The following is a 15,702-nucleotide window of genomic DNA, read 5'->3' as shown; positions in this document are numbered from 1 at the left end:
TCCTGATTCTAAAGTGGTATCTACCCCGCCACGGGTTAATTATGTGGCAACTGGTCCCATGTTTTCAGTTACCGATGTAAGTGAGCCTCCCACTGTTTGCTCATCTTCCTTTGATGTAGATCCGGTAATTGACATGGAAAACTCTATGGGATTACTTGAACACGATGTTATTATCCCTTTTGAGTCCCTTGACATGTGTTCCTTCCAGAGAACTATTCTTCCTTCTGATGAAGACCTCTTGGAAGCCATGATCAAGGTGCGTCCACTGACATGTCTTTCTTCCAGTTGGAAGCCATGATCAGTGTGCCACGAGGAAAAGTTCCTTTTACTGTGTCAACCTCGTTAAAAAATGAATTAGTGGGCCGAGGAAAGTTCCTTTTACTGTGTCAACCTCGTTAAAAAATGAATCAGTGAGTCCGAGGAAAGTTCCTTTTACTGTGTCAACCTCGTTAAAAAATGAATCAGTGAATGTGAGGAAAGTTCCTTTTACTGTGTCAACCTCGTTAAAAAATGAATCAGTGTGTGCGAGGATAGTTTGTTCCCGTCTCAACCTCGTTAAAAAATGAAACTGGATGTTAAGAGGATAGTTTTTACCTGTATCAACCTCGTTAAAAAATGAAATAGGCTAGCATGAGGAAAGTTCTTTTCCTGAGTCAACCTCGTTAAAAAATGAATCAGGTATGAGGATAGTTCTTTTACTGAGTCAACCTCATTAAAAAATGAATCAGCTAGATTTTAGGATATGTAGGTAGATTGTAGCAAGTAGGATATTGAGGATAGTTCCTGTTACTGAGTCGACCTCGTTAAAAAATGAATCAGGTATGAGGATGGTTCCTGTTACTGAGTCAACCTCGTTAAAAAATGAAACAGGTATGAGGATAGTTCTTTTCTTGTGTCAACCTCCTTAAAAATGAAACAACTCCCTTTTCAAGTTAAATATTGAAAGTAAACCTTCATTCCATCCATCTGGTTGAATGCAATGAAGCTTGGGGGGCATGTACCTCGTTTTGCATCATTATACTGGGGGCATGCGAACTTTTTGAGCATAGTTCCTTGTCTTGTGTCAAGCTCGTTAAAAAATGAAACAAGGGTAGGTTAAGTAGGTACATTGTAGAGAGTAGTCATGAGCATAGTTCCTTGTCTTGTGTCAAGCTCATTAAAAAATGAATCGAGGTTTTTAGAGCATAGTTCCTTGTCTTGTGTCAAGCTCGTTAAAAAATGAATCAAGGTTTTTAGAGTAGAGTTTTTGTTAGGTAGATTGTAGAGAGTAGTTATGAGCATAGTTCCTTATCTTGTGTCAAGCTCGTTTAAAAAATGAAACAAGGGTTTTGAGGATAGTTCTTTTCCTGTGTCAACCTCACTAAAAAATGAAACAACTCCCACAATTCTTTCCAAGATTTCGAAAGTAAAGCTTCATTCCATCCACCTCATTGAATGCAATGAAGCTTGGGGGGCATGTACCTCGTTTTGCGTCATTATGCTGGGGGCATGCAAACTTATAACAAGCATAGTTTTTCGTTTCAAGCTTGCGTAAACATGAAACCGAATCCGAGCATAGTTCTTTTCCTGTGTCAAGCTCGTTAAAAAATGAAACAAATCCTCCTCTACTTGAGTCGAGAGATTGACTAGATCTCGTAAATGTTAAGTGGTATATTTAGGTTAGTTATTTCAGTTTTTTGCATAATTTTCTTACAGTTTTAGGTCGAGTCTTTCAAATGATCTCGTCACTGAACCTTCATTTCATCCAACTGGTTGAATGAAATGAAGCTGGGGGGCATGCACTCTAGCCGTTATGCTTAGGGGGCATCAAGCACAGTTTTTTCTCTGTTTCAAGCTTGTGCAAAAATGAAACTACTTTGAAGCATAGTTTTTCTCTGTTTCAAGCTTTTGTAAAAATGAAACCTATCTCGAGTCAATTTCAGTTATTTTCAAGACTCGTTAAACTCATGAAAATCTCGAGATTATTTTGCTATTTTTCATTCTCGTAAAACAAATGAAAATGCCGAGTTCTTTCCGTCTTTTCCTGCTCGTAAATTAAATTGAAAGTCGGCCATATGAGTACATTTTTATCATTTTTTCAAACTCATTAAAACTTACGAAAAAATGAAAACCATGAGTACATTTTTATCATTTTTTCGAACTCGTTAAAACTTACGAAAAAGTGAAACATCAGAGTCATCTTTTAAGCCCTTTTCTGACTCCTAAAACATGAAAAGATTGCCGAGCGTTTCTTTTACACTCGTTAAAACGGAATTAGAAGACGGTCCTCTTATAGCCCTTTTCTGACCGTAAAAACATGAAAAGATTGCCGGGTTTTTGTCGTTTCAAACTCGATATTGGAAATAAAACGACGTGTCCTTGATCGCTTTTTACTTTTCAGGTCAATGGCACTAATCATGAAAGTACTCCTTGGTCGCAAGATCAAGCGGTTCTCCCAGGTATTATTTTATACTTTTTTCGGGCTTGGGGGACACAAATTTACGAAAAAGTTCAACCTGGAGTCTTCTTAAGTTTTTCAGACTCTCTAAAATTGAAAAACGCCGAGTTTCTCCTATACTGGGCTCGTTAAAATTTCACAGTAAAGGACCTGTTCAATTACAAACAGGAACGAACCACTCCTTCCTAGGGTTCGAATCAAAACTAGGTTGGACTCATCCGAAGGATGAGCTTATAACCAAGCATATGTTATCCTCCTCAAGCTTGTTAAAAATAAAGAGGTACTTGCCAGAAATGGTGGGGGAAAAGAGAGAAGAATGAGCCCATTTGTTATCCTTTGTCTCAGAAGAAACCTTACTACCACTCTTGAACACGACACTTTTCATTCACCTGGGTTGGGAAATCCTTTGCCTCACAGTTGATCAAACCACATTGAAAGTCTTCAGCCGGGTTCCGGGGATTAACTTTGAGTCACTCGTTACCAAGCCATCTGTTGTGTCGTTATGTGTTCAAGAGGTCTGCAAACAAAACTTTCATCTGCAAAATACTTGTCATCCATTTTGACCATCCCTGAGTCAGTCCTTACAGCAACATTTTCTCCAACTTGAACTATGATTTCGTGTTGTGGGCTTGCCTGCAACGGGTCGCTTTCTATCGACATCAGCACATTATCTAGAAAGATGACTTAGAAATCGTCAGTACCTTGAAGTCTGCATGCATCAATGGCAGGTTTCTCGCCTTTGACGTCAGTTTACATCATTGACTTTCGATCAAGGGATTCCGTGAAATGTTCGACATCAACTCATTCATTCACATCTCATGGATTGTACTGGGTACTTTGAGAACCATTGACATTACTGGTGGTTTCTCTCACACTTGTTAACAGTTTACATCATCGACTGGTAGTCAAGTGGTTTCTACCATGTTCGACGTCAACTCATTTATTCGCATGACTAGAATCGTACCAATTTGGGAAGCGGAAATGAAGACCCTGGATCTAGTTTCCACCATCCAGGCTGTGAGGAGTTTTGTATTCATTATATAGTAGACCAATCATAAACAGATGGTTGCGCCCATACTGTGTCTACAAAAGTCTATGATTATGATGTACTGCAAGATCATTCCTGTATCAGAATAGTTAGTCTGTTAGTTAAAGTTTTGATCTGAGTATGGGAATGCCTACCTCAGTGATGATATAATCTTATACATGTATTTTGTGTTGAAAATTGCAGGTTCTGACCAGGCTCTCCACGAGATAATCCTTGAAATGATAAAGCGCTTCACCCTTCCTAGATCTTACAAAACCCTAATCTACTACAGGCTTCGCACTTTAGGGGGCAATCTGTTACACTAAAAATTGTCACCATGGTTATATACAGTTAGTATGGCTCTATCAACAGTCATGCTATCCTCTTAGGCAAGTCTTATGCCTCTGCTCTCCATGTCAAACTCCAAAAAGAGAGAAAATCTTTACAAATGTATTTATCTCTGGGTACGCAGGTTCTCTCAACCTTACCTGCGGGTACGCACCCAATGTTCACAAAAGCTGCGTCTTTGGACGCTCTGTATGTAAAGGATCAGGTGCGTCCCCCTGTAAAGGTCAAAATGCGCAAGTTTCATCTTTAAAAAGTTACTTGTGGTCATTTCTAGAGCATTCTAGAAGGTTGTTCGACGTGTATTGAGCGCCTCCAGATGGTTCATGTATCCCTATGAAGGAGGAACTTATCCCATCAAGAGGGGAACTATCCCACCCAAAGAGGCACTTATCCCATTGATGGTGGACCTGAATAACTTCCTCCTGAGCACTATAAATAAAGGCCTTGGGCCAGAAGGAGGGGAAGTTGAAAGCTATACATTTCTAAGGGTAAATGCTGTCGAAATAGAGACTCCCATTTAGAAGCTTGTGAGGAGAGATTGGCATCTTTACTTGTTCTACTTGGAAGTGGGGTGAGCTTTGTCAAAGTAGAGGAAAATCTTGAAGGACCCTTGGGAGGAACTTGCACAACACCAAGGCTCAGGTTGTAATTGTTCCTTTTGTTACCTCTTAATGCAAATAAACTTATTTTTCTCAACAGATTGTTATTAATGGTTTGTTTCATATATTCCTTGGTCAATATGATAGATGTGTATTGTTTTATATAAGTTTATCAGGTGCTATTTAATCTTTTGGCTTGTTAGTGAATGCAGGTTTCGAAGATAAGGAGGAGCTCATCCGGATCGGCGAGACTAGACTACTACGAAGCATTGCACTAAAGGTATGTTAAAGATCCCCTGATTACTTGTATTTGCAATACATGTTTAGAGAAAAGTAGTGTTTATTTGGTTTGTTTGTCACTAGAGAGTCTTAGGCTCCTAGGGAGGTTGGTTGTGTCCACAAACGACTCTTTCCGCCTGACACATTTCCTCACCAATGTCTACCGAAATAGACAAAGGTGAGTGACCCTGTTCCGTCAAACACATGACTTTGACAAAAGAATCTTATTCTAGAACAACCCCTCTTCCTAGACGGACGGGGTACGGACTAGTCATATTCTCCCGCAGAAATCTACTCTATACTCAAGGTTTTCTCTGCCCGAAGCAGACCAGGATGCATGCCCCCTGGGTTCCAGTTACATCTTTCCGAATCACTCGCGCTCATCGGGAAGAAGAACTGCGGGTGGAGGCATTTCTCGCGTGAACAGACCATTTAGGGTTGGTATTTGACTATTTGCGATGCGTGATCCCGGAAATGAAAGTTGGTCTACGAGCTTGACCACTCTTCCTTTGTGTGGAAAACACATTACTCTAAAGAGTGAGGAGACGATGGCTCCCATGCAATATATATAGTCTCGTCTAAGGAGTAGGTTATAATCCAAGGGTCCTTGAACGACCATCACGTTCATTTGAACGGTCTTCCCTCTCAATGTAATAGGTACATTGGGGAGGATCCCTAAAGGTCGACTGGTTCCTTTATCAAAGCCTGATAGATTTCTCATCTCAGGCAAAAGCGCTGGCGAACCAAGCGCTTTCCAAGCAATAGAGGAGAGGATACTCACAGATGCCCCCTCATCAATGATAGTGCCAGCCATTACCATTATGTATATTTGGACTATAATTCGAAATGGCATGCTAGCTGGCAACCGGGGTCTGCCTAGTTGGTTCCAGTCAAAGGACACAACCAGGTTGCTTGGTGGTGGGACCGAATAGATGGTTGGATATCGCTCTGACGAACTTCCTTCCTGCGATAAAGGAATGGGAGGGGTCCCCCCTTGCTCGTCGGAGTCTGTGTTGATGAAAAGAATCTGGATGGTGTCATCCTTCTTCTCTTCAGTGATGGAGTCATTCGAAGATGAATCTTCTGAAGGCAATACCGGGTCAACTGCCGTTTCAACCTTTTGACTTTCGTCAGGTATGGATTCAGTAGGTTCATTTTCAATGACTGACGCTTCAGCTGACCACTTGAGCGGGCCAGCTGGATTCTCAACTAACGAGGGACTTGGCACGAGTTTTTTGTATCCAGGAGGAAGTCGTAACGGTGAAACCGGACGATCTTCCAAAACTCTTTTCGCCTCGTCTAAGAAGGGACAACGGTGGATGGCGTGATCGCCTTCACACAGTCTGCAGGGAGATCTAGCTCTCCCTCTTTGTCCTTCACTCTCGCTAGTTGACGGTAGACATTCAACATGGCTATCAGAGGTTGATGCTACCGGATTGTGCAATCGAGGGGACCAGTCCCTTAGTATCCGGGGAATACAGGGACAATCTCGATGGAAGTGGTCTCCTTTGCATATGACACATGGCGATTTAGGCCCGGTCAGTGTTGTGTGTGGATTTTTTCTAGATGACTCATGTTTGCCCCCAGTCGCCTTTGGCTCCTTCTTCTTCTTCTCTTTCTTCTTCTTCTCCTTCTTCTCCTTAGGAACTTGGTTTTTAGCTTTACCAGTTCCCTCAAGCGAAGAGGAAGGGGGAGAGGAAGAGTTAGAAGAGGTAGAAGGTTGGTGGTTAACTTTAGACTCATCTAGCTGTGGATTCGACTGTTCAGGAATGGTGGTGTTCTGAACTACATTGATTGAAAAAAGCCAGACAGGTAGGCCAATTGTCAGTCCTGGAAGTGACAATGTGGCCATGTGGGGCGCACCAACATCTCCCCAAGAGGAGAAGGGACTAGGATTTCCACCAAGGGGAACTCCTTGGTTGGTGTGCTCCATTTTTTCAACCGAAAGATCAACGCAGGAATAGGAGGTGATTTTGTTCCGTTTAAAATAATTTTTTAACGACGCTTTAGACACAACTTGCTTTTTCAGTTTTAAAGAGTCGAGAAAAAGCTAAAGATGACTCTAGTCTCCTTCGATGTTTTAACGAGCCCGAAGTGACAAATGCTCGGATGGACTTTTTCCGTTATAGAGTCTGAAAAAGCCAAAAGGAACTGCTCTGGAGTTCTAGGTAGAGGGTGTGCCAAACTTTTCGCAAAACCGCAGAATACTTTTTAGGGTACGGGCGGTCAATCTTCCCGAATGTTGTGTTCAGTGCATTGCGAATTGTAGGGCGGCCGACACGGCTTCCTAAGGATAAAGGCTTTATTCCTATAGGGGTCTCCCAATATATACGCGACGGTACGTGGGAGCACAATCCATACTGATACTTATCGCTTCACCGTGGAGGAATCACCCAACCACTCAACGGTAAGATACCAGGTTTTACGACGCCGGAACACGTCTCTAGCCTAGACCTCTATGTTGTGTGTTATGTTACAAAGCGTTGTTAAGTTCATTCAGTTTATTTTAGGTTGATCTTGTTTAACAGTTTGCCTTTATGGATCACCACGAGATGTATGGTACAACTTCCTAAATGCAGTCTAAAGATGATAAGCAAGCTTTATATATCTTTTCAACAGATGAAAATCCTAACTACAAAGGGAAAAGAAAGACATCATCTTTTCTCAATGAGCAATCAGCACACTCTAATGCACTTTTCCTAAATCGAACATGCAAACTATCAAAATGCAATATGCACAATGCAGGTGTTTGTTTTCCGCTTTCTTAGTATTGATGCCTACAAAGAAAGCTTTTTGTACAACTTTGAATTTGCTTTTAAATGACAAATACAAACAAGTTCACTTTTTCGAAATCAGAGAGGGTAGAAGAGATTACAGCACTTAACGATTTCTGAAATGAATACTTGTTTTGACAATTTAAAAGAGACAAACTCAAACCATAAACAAAAGCAAATGTATAATCAATCTGCAAACAGCCAATGAACTCTCTCCTAAGATCACAATCAGATCTGAATCAAGGGCTACAGGATGATTATCTCACTCTTGTAAAGGAAAACTATGAACGAAGTCACAAACACATAAAAACATTCATAATCTTTTTGCACAAAATGAGGCGGAATGCAAGCAGAGAAAAGGAGTTTTCAGATCAGTACCTATGCTGGTTAAAGGCTGCAAAAACAGAGATCAAAACAGGGCAACAGACAGCAGAGAACCCCAGCTGCACAAGGCCAAACTGGTTCAGCGCAACCTCAACACTGTGGGTTTGACATTCAGCGCAGGTAGCCCTTTCGGGAATTGCGTTGAAATGCAGACTGCCTTCACAGCAGTTGCGCTGAAGGAGAAACTCTCGTTTCTCACTGGTTCTGGGTCACAGATTGCTCAAAAATCAACAGTTTTAGGCCAAATCAGAAACACAAGCAAGGTATAATCAAAGGGATGCTTTGAGGGGGGTACTAAGATCTATCACAAGGATCATCAAATCATTTGTGAGTCTATTGTTCAGATCATAGACAAATCCAAAGACTGGATCAAGGCAGCACTGTCTACTTTGCAATCTGAGAGAAACAGATGCAGTTCGATGGTTGTTGTTGAGTCTATGAAATAAACAATGATAGAGACACAAATAAAATGACTAAAACAAATCTCCTCAGCGGAGTCGCCAATTTGTTGTGGGGAAAAATGCCTATGCATGACGATCCTATCCACCTAAGGTGTGACAATGCCTTAGCAACAAACAGAGACAGCTATTCAAGTATTTCTTCCTTTATGAATTGAGAAAGAAGAGGGATCAATGGACTTACCGATGTCTTCCGTTTGTCCCTCGATCTAGATCCTCTTCTCTTTGGCTGTTCACAGCTACTTGCCTCCTTGCTTGCCCAACTTCAAGAGAACAGCTACTTGCGACAAGAGAAGAACACAACACAAAGATAGATATTCATATTCATAAATGATTCAGGATTAGAAGTAAATCAAATACACTAATGCAATCATACATAAAGAAAACATCAGCATATAGGAGAAAACAAGATAGCTTTATTGATGAATAACAAGGGTTTGAGAAGAGATACAACCCAAAGGGCTCCAATCCAGCACCTCCTTCCCAGCAAATGAAATTCCTATCTTCACCCCCTTCAAAGCATTAAGCACCCAATGATTCAGATCTCAAACTAGCAGCAATTCTTTGCAATCACAACATTCCAGCCTCTAGATCTCATGGAGGAGAGATCCATATATAGATATTTGGAGAGAGGATGAGTCAGCTTGAGATCTGACTAGTGTCCTCTCCCTCTGTCAGTTCTTGATTCCACTTGGAGATTTGGAACCTCTTACTCATCACCAGTCGAATTCCCTGAGGCAAGTGTCATTTTGGAAGCTTCCTGGGTTTTGACACCTTGAGGAATGAGCCTGCCACATGTCCAATCTCACTCAGCGCAGGTAGCCAGTGTTCCCTTTGACATTCAACGCAGGTAGCCAGTGTAGCAGTTGACATTCAATGCAGATGCTCAGTGGAGCCATTGACATGATCCTGATTTGACTTGTTTTGAGTGGTTTTTGGTGGAGAACTTCTGTGAATTGTTGTAGTTTGTTAGCCTTGTTCCTCTAGGGGTAGGAACAACATGTTTAGGGACTTTGGATCCCTTATATTATGGACATTTCATGCTCAATGTTGTAAGGCACAAAAATGTCTATAACAATATGCCAAAGAGGGAATGCCCTGCATTGTACCTCTACATTAATTCAAATGTAATCTTTGCAATGCATTGAAGCAGCATGGGTATGCATCTGTCTCTATGCGGGTTGTTTTTAAAGGTCACGCAATGAATGGAACTTGAAGAGTTTCACTGTTGCTGAAAGGAATAATTCTTGAAAGGGTCATTAATTCCTTGTTATATGGTGGTTGTTCATATATATATGTAGGTTATGAAACCCTCCATTAAGTGCAACATGAAACGACTATGTTAGCATTTCATTTCGGTCTCATGATGTTTCCTTTAAAAAATTCATTTCAGTCACCATGCGTTGTATGATGCGTGTTGTATAGTGTTCAATAGTTTTGAAGGTCGTGGTTAAAAGTTGTTGACCATGTATGCATGGTGCTGAAATGACAGAGCAATGGGTGTTGGGTATAGTAACTTTCTTTGGTGTTTCCCTTGTGCGTTGCTAACTTTCTGCGTGAATATATCTCCTGGTGTGGTCATTTATAAATGGTACGTATGGTTTATTATGGAATAAGAAGTACGTTGGGTTCATTTTAAAAGGTAATGGTATATAATGTGTGATGGGCATATAATATATGAAGTGGCACATTAATATATTAAAAGGTGTTGTGATATGGTAAAGTTTTTTAAAAATTTGGTGCTTTAATGAAGAGTATTGTATATTTGTTCTCTTTTACTTTATAAAGACCATAAGTGGTATATAGTAGGGTATGTGAGCATTATGTAGGTATATTTGAGAGCCTATATATTTAATTTATGTTTTTTTTAAGACATAATCAGTCAGCTTTATTACAAATACACCACGTTTTTGTTTCATCCATTGTAATTATTTTGGGGACAATTAAAATTCTATGATGCATTCACTCATCTCCATTGTAATTATTTTGGGGACAATTTAAATTTTATGATGCATTCACTCATCTCCATTGTGGTAGTATTTTTCTCTAGAAAATAAATTTATCATGATTGTTCTTGGAAGATAAAACACACCCTGATTTTCAATGAGTTGTGGAAAATGTTTTGTGAAGGAGAAGAAGACAATACACCTAAAATTCCCACTTCTGAAAAGGATGTTGGCATTGTTATGTTGGCTTTGATGTCAAAAAGGTCATGGTCATTTTTGGTGGTCCTATTAGTTGGCATGGATGTAGCATTGAGATGGTTGTGTTGGCATAGATGTCAACTCTTGAGGTCATACACTTATGTCAACCTCATGATGATGTAGATTGATGGACCATGGTGTGTGTCAGTGTGTGTTGGCATTGATGATTGATGCTTCTTAGTGGCACACTCATGTGATGGAATTGATGGAGCTTGATGTTGTTGATCATACAAATCTATATGTGTTAGAGATGGTTCATGACACACTAGTTGAGTTGTTAACTAGGTCCTCATTACGTCTTCATTTCTATGACTATGAGGATGACTTGTAGTAGTGATGTGATGGAATTATGATGTGATACAAAGGTTACATGGGTTTTTCAAATGTGTTGCAACATGGCAGTGGTCTAATGGAGAGTGGAGGACTTGTTGGCATACTTGCCAACCTTGTTTGTTGGCCCTTCTATCTCAACTTGGCAGTGACACTTGGGAGGTTTGTTTGATCCACTTGCATAGGTGTCAGAGGCTATGTCAGAGGTTTGGAGGGATGTACAAGAGCTGAAGAATAGGATGGAACATATGGCAGAGGTCTTGAGCTGAAGGATTGATGGTTTCCCTCACTTTTATCTAGAGTCACATGCACATAAGCCTATGGGTGTGGCTAGAATCCTATAGTCGCTGGTAGAGAAGGCTTAAGGGAGTGGTTATATCTCCAAGAGGTAAAAGCCACATGAAAATAGTGTGAAGGGAGTGACTATACATTTTCATGATATTTCCTCTGCATTCCTCGCGTTCTTCATAAGGAAATTAGCAAGGAAATTCCTAGAGGCTTCTAGAATTAGTGAAAAAGGTCACAAATGGTTTAAAAAGGTCCACGAATGATGTGAATCCATTTAGTGCGCTAGTAGTGACCTTAGTGGATTATTTTGGTCCAATTTATGCACCTTTGATTATAGCCCCAAGCTCAAATTCACCCTACATGTTTTATATACTTGATCTTGGAGTTGGTTGATGGTTGATTGTGAGTAAATTATGTTAGATGTTGATGGTATGTGTGGAGAGAAGGTAGAATAGTTAGACTATACTTTAGATCTTGAGTAGAGCTGAGATTATTCAATGCATGATTATTTATGACTGAATAATATCTAGATATGAAGCATGTTGCATAGTAGATCAAAATTGAAGCTATTGGAGTTGAGTTTGATTTGATGAGTTGTGTATGCTACTAGGTAAAGTTTTTTTATGGTGATTCTCACACTTATTTTGCAAGAGATGCTAATGAATGTAGCACATAACCATGTGTCTTATAATTTTATATGTAGTATGCAACATTATATTGTTGTGAGCGTCTAATATTCACATTTGTGTGGCAGCAAATTTGTATTGGAGAGCACATGTTTTGTGCATTGCCTTTATATTACTTTGATTATGATGTATTTTTGTTGAGAGCATGTATGCAAATCCGATTTATGGTTGAGAATAGTGTCTTAGGATCTAGTTTTAAAATAGATGAAAGGAGCTCTGCATGGTGGTGAGGAGCAGTGACTTCATGAAGGTGGATGAGTGATAGCGAAGCTTCAACGAAAGGAAGAAGTTTGTCAATCCATTGGTAGGTGGGAAAGGATCAATTAGTCATGGTGGCCGTCAGTAGTTGATAGTCAGTAGATATCCATAAAGAACAAAGTATTCTGATTTGATCCTATTGTCCAAGCAATCCTTTCTGCGGACATAAACAATTCCTCTAGTCCTATGGGAGCACCTAGCAACCACAGAAGACAATTACATGCAATATTTCTTAATTCATACTATAAAATGTAGAGGATAATAGATCTCCGACCTCTCTTTGATGCTAATACCATTTCTATTGACCTTGACTCTTTGGCTTCCAAGCTCACAATATCGTCTTTGTTAGTGTAGATGAGTGCATGCATGAAAGATCAAGTGGAGGCAACAAAACTATGTAAAGCATAACATTTTCTAATGCAAATTATGTAATAGATCAAGGAGAATTACAATAAATTGACAATAATTGACACATTTATGGAAAGAAAACATAGATTGTATTACTAATAGATGAAAAAGGGAGCATTACAACCAATGAAGCCTTGATTTAGAAGCCTCCTTTAAGTGAGATTCCAAGTCCAATACTTAGCCTTCAAACACCTTTTCTCCTTTGCACATGGGTAGCATTTGGGCACAATTCAACACTAGGATGGAAACCAACCAACAACCAAGAATTAGTGGATGGTGGAAAATTCATTTATAGGGAAGGAGAGGGAGTTAAAGATCCATGAAAAGAAGGAGGAGTTCCACATCTCAAGGGAGAGATCCATGGAAATAGGATCAAGGGCCAGGAATGGGAGGTCTCATTCCAATCTTCATGTACCTGAAACCACATCATCGTTCTCGAGCCTTATAGTAAGAGAAGATTCTCCTCCATTTTGGGAAAAACTGCCTAAAGAGGACCAACATGGATTTTCCTGATAAAATTAATGTTGGAAGCACTAGAAATGTGTAATGCTAGAGGTTACTCACACAAATTTTCCTAATAAAAGTAGTGTTGGGCTTGCAAAACAAGAATTTTGACAAGTTCTTCAAAATGCTTTCAAGGTAAGTTTTCTTCCTTTTCTTTAGGGATGTTCCAAACATGTTTCATGGTGAATACATTTTTTGTGATAGATTTCATCACTTTACGACACTTGCGACATTAACGACACAAAGTGAAACACTTCAGGATACGAGATTCAGAGTGCGACAAAATATTGTATAACAGATGCCCCCTAAAGCATGAAGTTAGAACAAGAAGTGATGGATGAAATTCTTTAAAAGAAAAGGCAAGGACTTAGAGAACCACCATCAGGATACCTACAAATCAAACATAATACAATATACTTGACATCTGATATAAGAATTTCTAACAATACACCTTTGAGCACACACCTAACAATACATGGATCCACGACATGGACGTATCCATCCAAATAGAACAGATCATGTTTACAATCATGAATACTCAATAACTCCACGGAGCTTGGATTTATCAAATGAAACCTAAGGTCTTCATCTCTATCTCAATCCAACCAAAGTACGAATATCACCATGAAAATAAATGGGTTGTAGTCGAACATGGTAGAAACCACCTAATTATCGACCAATGATGTAAACCATTAACAAGAATGATAGAAAATACCAATGATGATGATGGCTCTCAAGGTACAACAACACAATCCACAAGTGTGAACAATGAAGCTAAAGTCGAACACTCACATAATCATTCGATCGAAGGCTAGTGATGTGAACCTATTGTCTAATGCGAAGAACCTGCCATTGAGGCATGCAAGCTCCAAGGTACTGAAAGGGAATTTCTAGATCATCTTCCTGGATAATGAGTTGGAGTCGACATGAAGTGATCTGTCGAAGGAGGGCCATAATGTTTCCCACATAATCGACACAAAACATAGGATTATGCAAAGTTGGCAAGCGTGATTCATGATTGTTGCAGAAAAAGTCAAACAAGATATAAGTGGTTTGAATTTGTAGGTGGGATTTCTCTTGAGCGTATTGATGACATGATTCTATAATTTAGTATCAGTTGAATCAAAATAGGATTAAAGGTTATGGTGACATTACGATAAATAAAATGAGAGGAAAATTTATTTCCGAAACCCATTAAGCTAAGTGACAAAGTCAGCATGCCCCAAACTCGGCACGAGATAAAGATAAGTGTCATGTTCAAGAGTGACATACTGCCTTTCATACAAAATACATGATATATTTTTCTTTCCATTTCCCCCCACTATTTCTAGTGATTACCTATTTATTTTTAATCTCAAGCTTGAAGAGGATACCATATTCTTGTCATATAAGTTCATCATTCGGATGAATCCATCCTAGTATTTATAACAAACCCTAGGAATGAGTAGCTTAGTCTTATCATGTTGACAATCCTTCGTCATTTTAGTTTTACGAGTTCAACGGAGGGGTAACTCGACACATTTTTCATGTTTAGAGAGTTTGAAAACGAGGTGAAAAAAATTCTAAATGTCCCTTTTTGTAGATAGTCTTTTAAGTCTTAAAAGGTATAAACAATATTGAAGAGAACGTCTTAGAAATATTCAAATAAGGTATTCCTTTTTCGTAGCTAGTCTATCTCAGTCCGAAAAAGGGCTAAACTTATACTGAGTAGACATATTTTCATTTAATTTTATGAGTTCAAAAAGACAATTTCTCAAAAATCTTTTCATATTTTGGGAGTCTGAAAAGAGCTAAAAGAGGACTCCTCCTGAAGGAACGAGTGGTATAAAAGGTAGCAATTGGTTCCAGTGATGGTGGAACTACTCTAAACATGTAAAGTTGAAGAGATTGGCTAATAAGATCACTCATTGAAGATGTTCCCCAAGCAAGGGTTGAACAACCAAGTGAAAGTGTATGATCAACCAAAGAGATGGTGATGATGAACTAAAAAAACCAAGGTGAATCTGACAAAAATAGGTTGATAAAAGTGGAAATCACGAGGATTAAAGTGGGAATGCCTTCATTTTTATAGAAGTTTGAAACATGGGAAACTGTAATTGGGGATACCTAAAGATGGTTTCATTTTTTCACAAGTTTGAAACATGAGGAAAAACTATTCTTGGATTTAGTTTCATTTTTACACAAGCTTGAAATGGAGACAAACTATGCTTGGATTTTGGTTTCATTTTTACACAAGCTTGAAATAAAGAAAAAATATGCATGAGATTAGTTTGCATGCCCCCATGATAATGGATCAATTCAACATACATTTCCCCCAAGCTTCATTTCATTCACCTAAGTAGACCACTGGTTACTAACAGGTGGATGGAATGAAGGTTCGTTTACGAGATCAAGTGAAAGACTTGACTAGGAATTTATGAGATCTAATCAAAGACTCGAATTGGAAGGGATTTGTCTAATTTTTTAATGAGATTGACACTGGAAAAGAACTATGCTCACGACACATTGTTTCATTTTTTAACGAGCTTGACACAAGAAAAGAAGCATGCTCATGACACAAGTAAAGGAACTCTGCTCCAAGAACCTTGATTCATTTTTTAAGGAGATTGACACAAGTAAAGGAACTCTACTCTGAGAACCTTGATTCATTTTTTAAGGAGCTTGAAAAAAGAAAAGGAACTATGATCCAGGAACCTTGATTCATTTTTTAAGGAGCTT

Source organism: Pinus tabuliformis, chromosome 1_2 (genome assembly GCF_031772625.1).
Source record: "Pinus tabuliformis cultivar Carrire ecotype Pingquan chromosome 1_2, CPIR1, whole genome shotgun sequence".
Classification (NCBI taxonomy): domain Eukaryota; kingdom Viridiplantae; phylum Streptophyta; class Pinopsida; order Pinales; family Pinaceae; genus Pinus; species Pinus tabuliformis.
Note: the sequence above shows the minus strand (reverse complement) of the source record.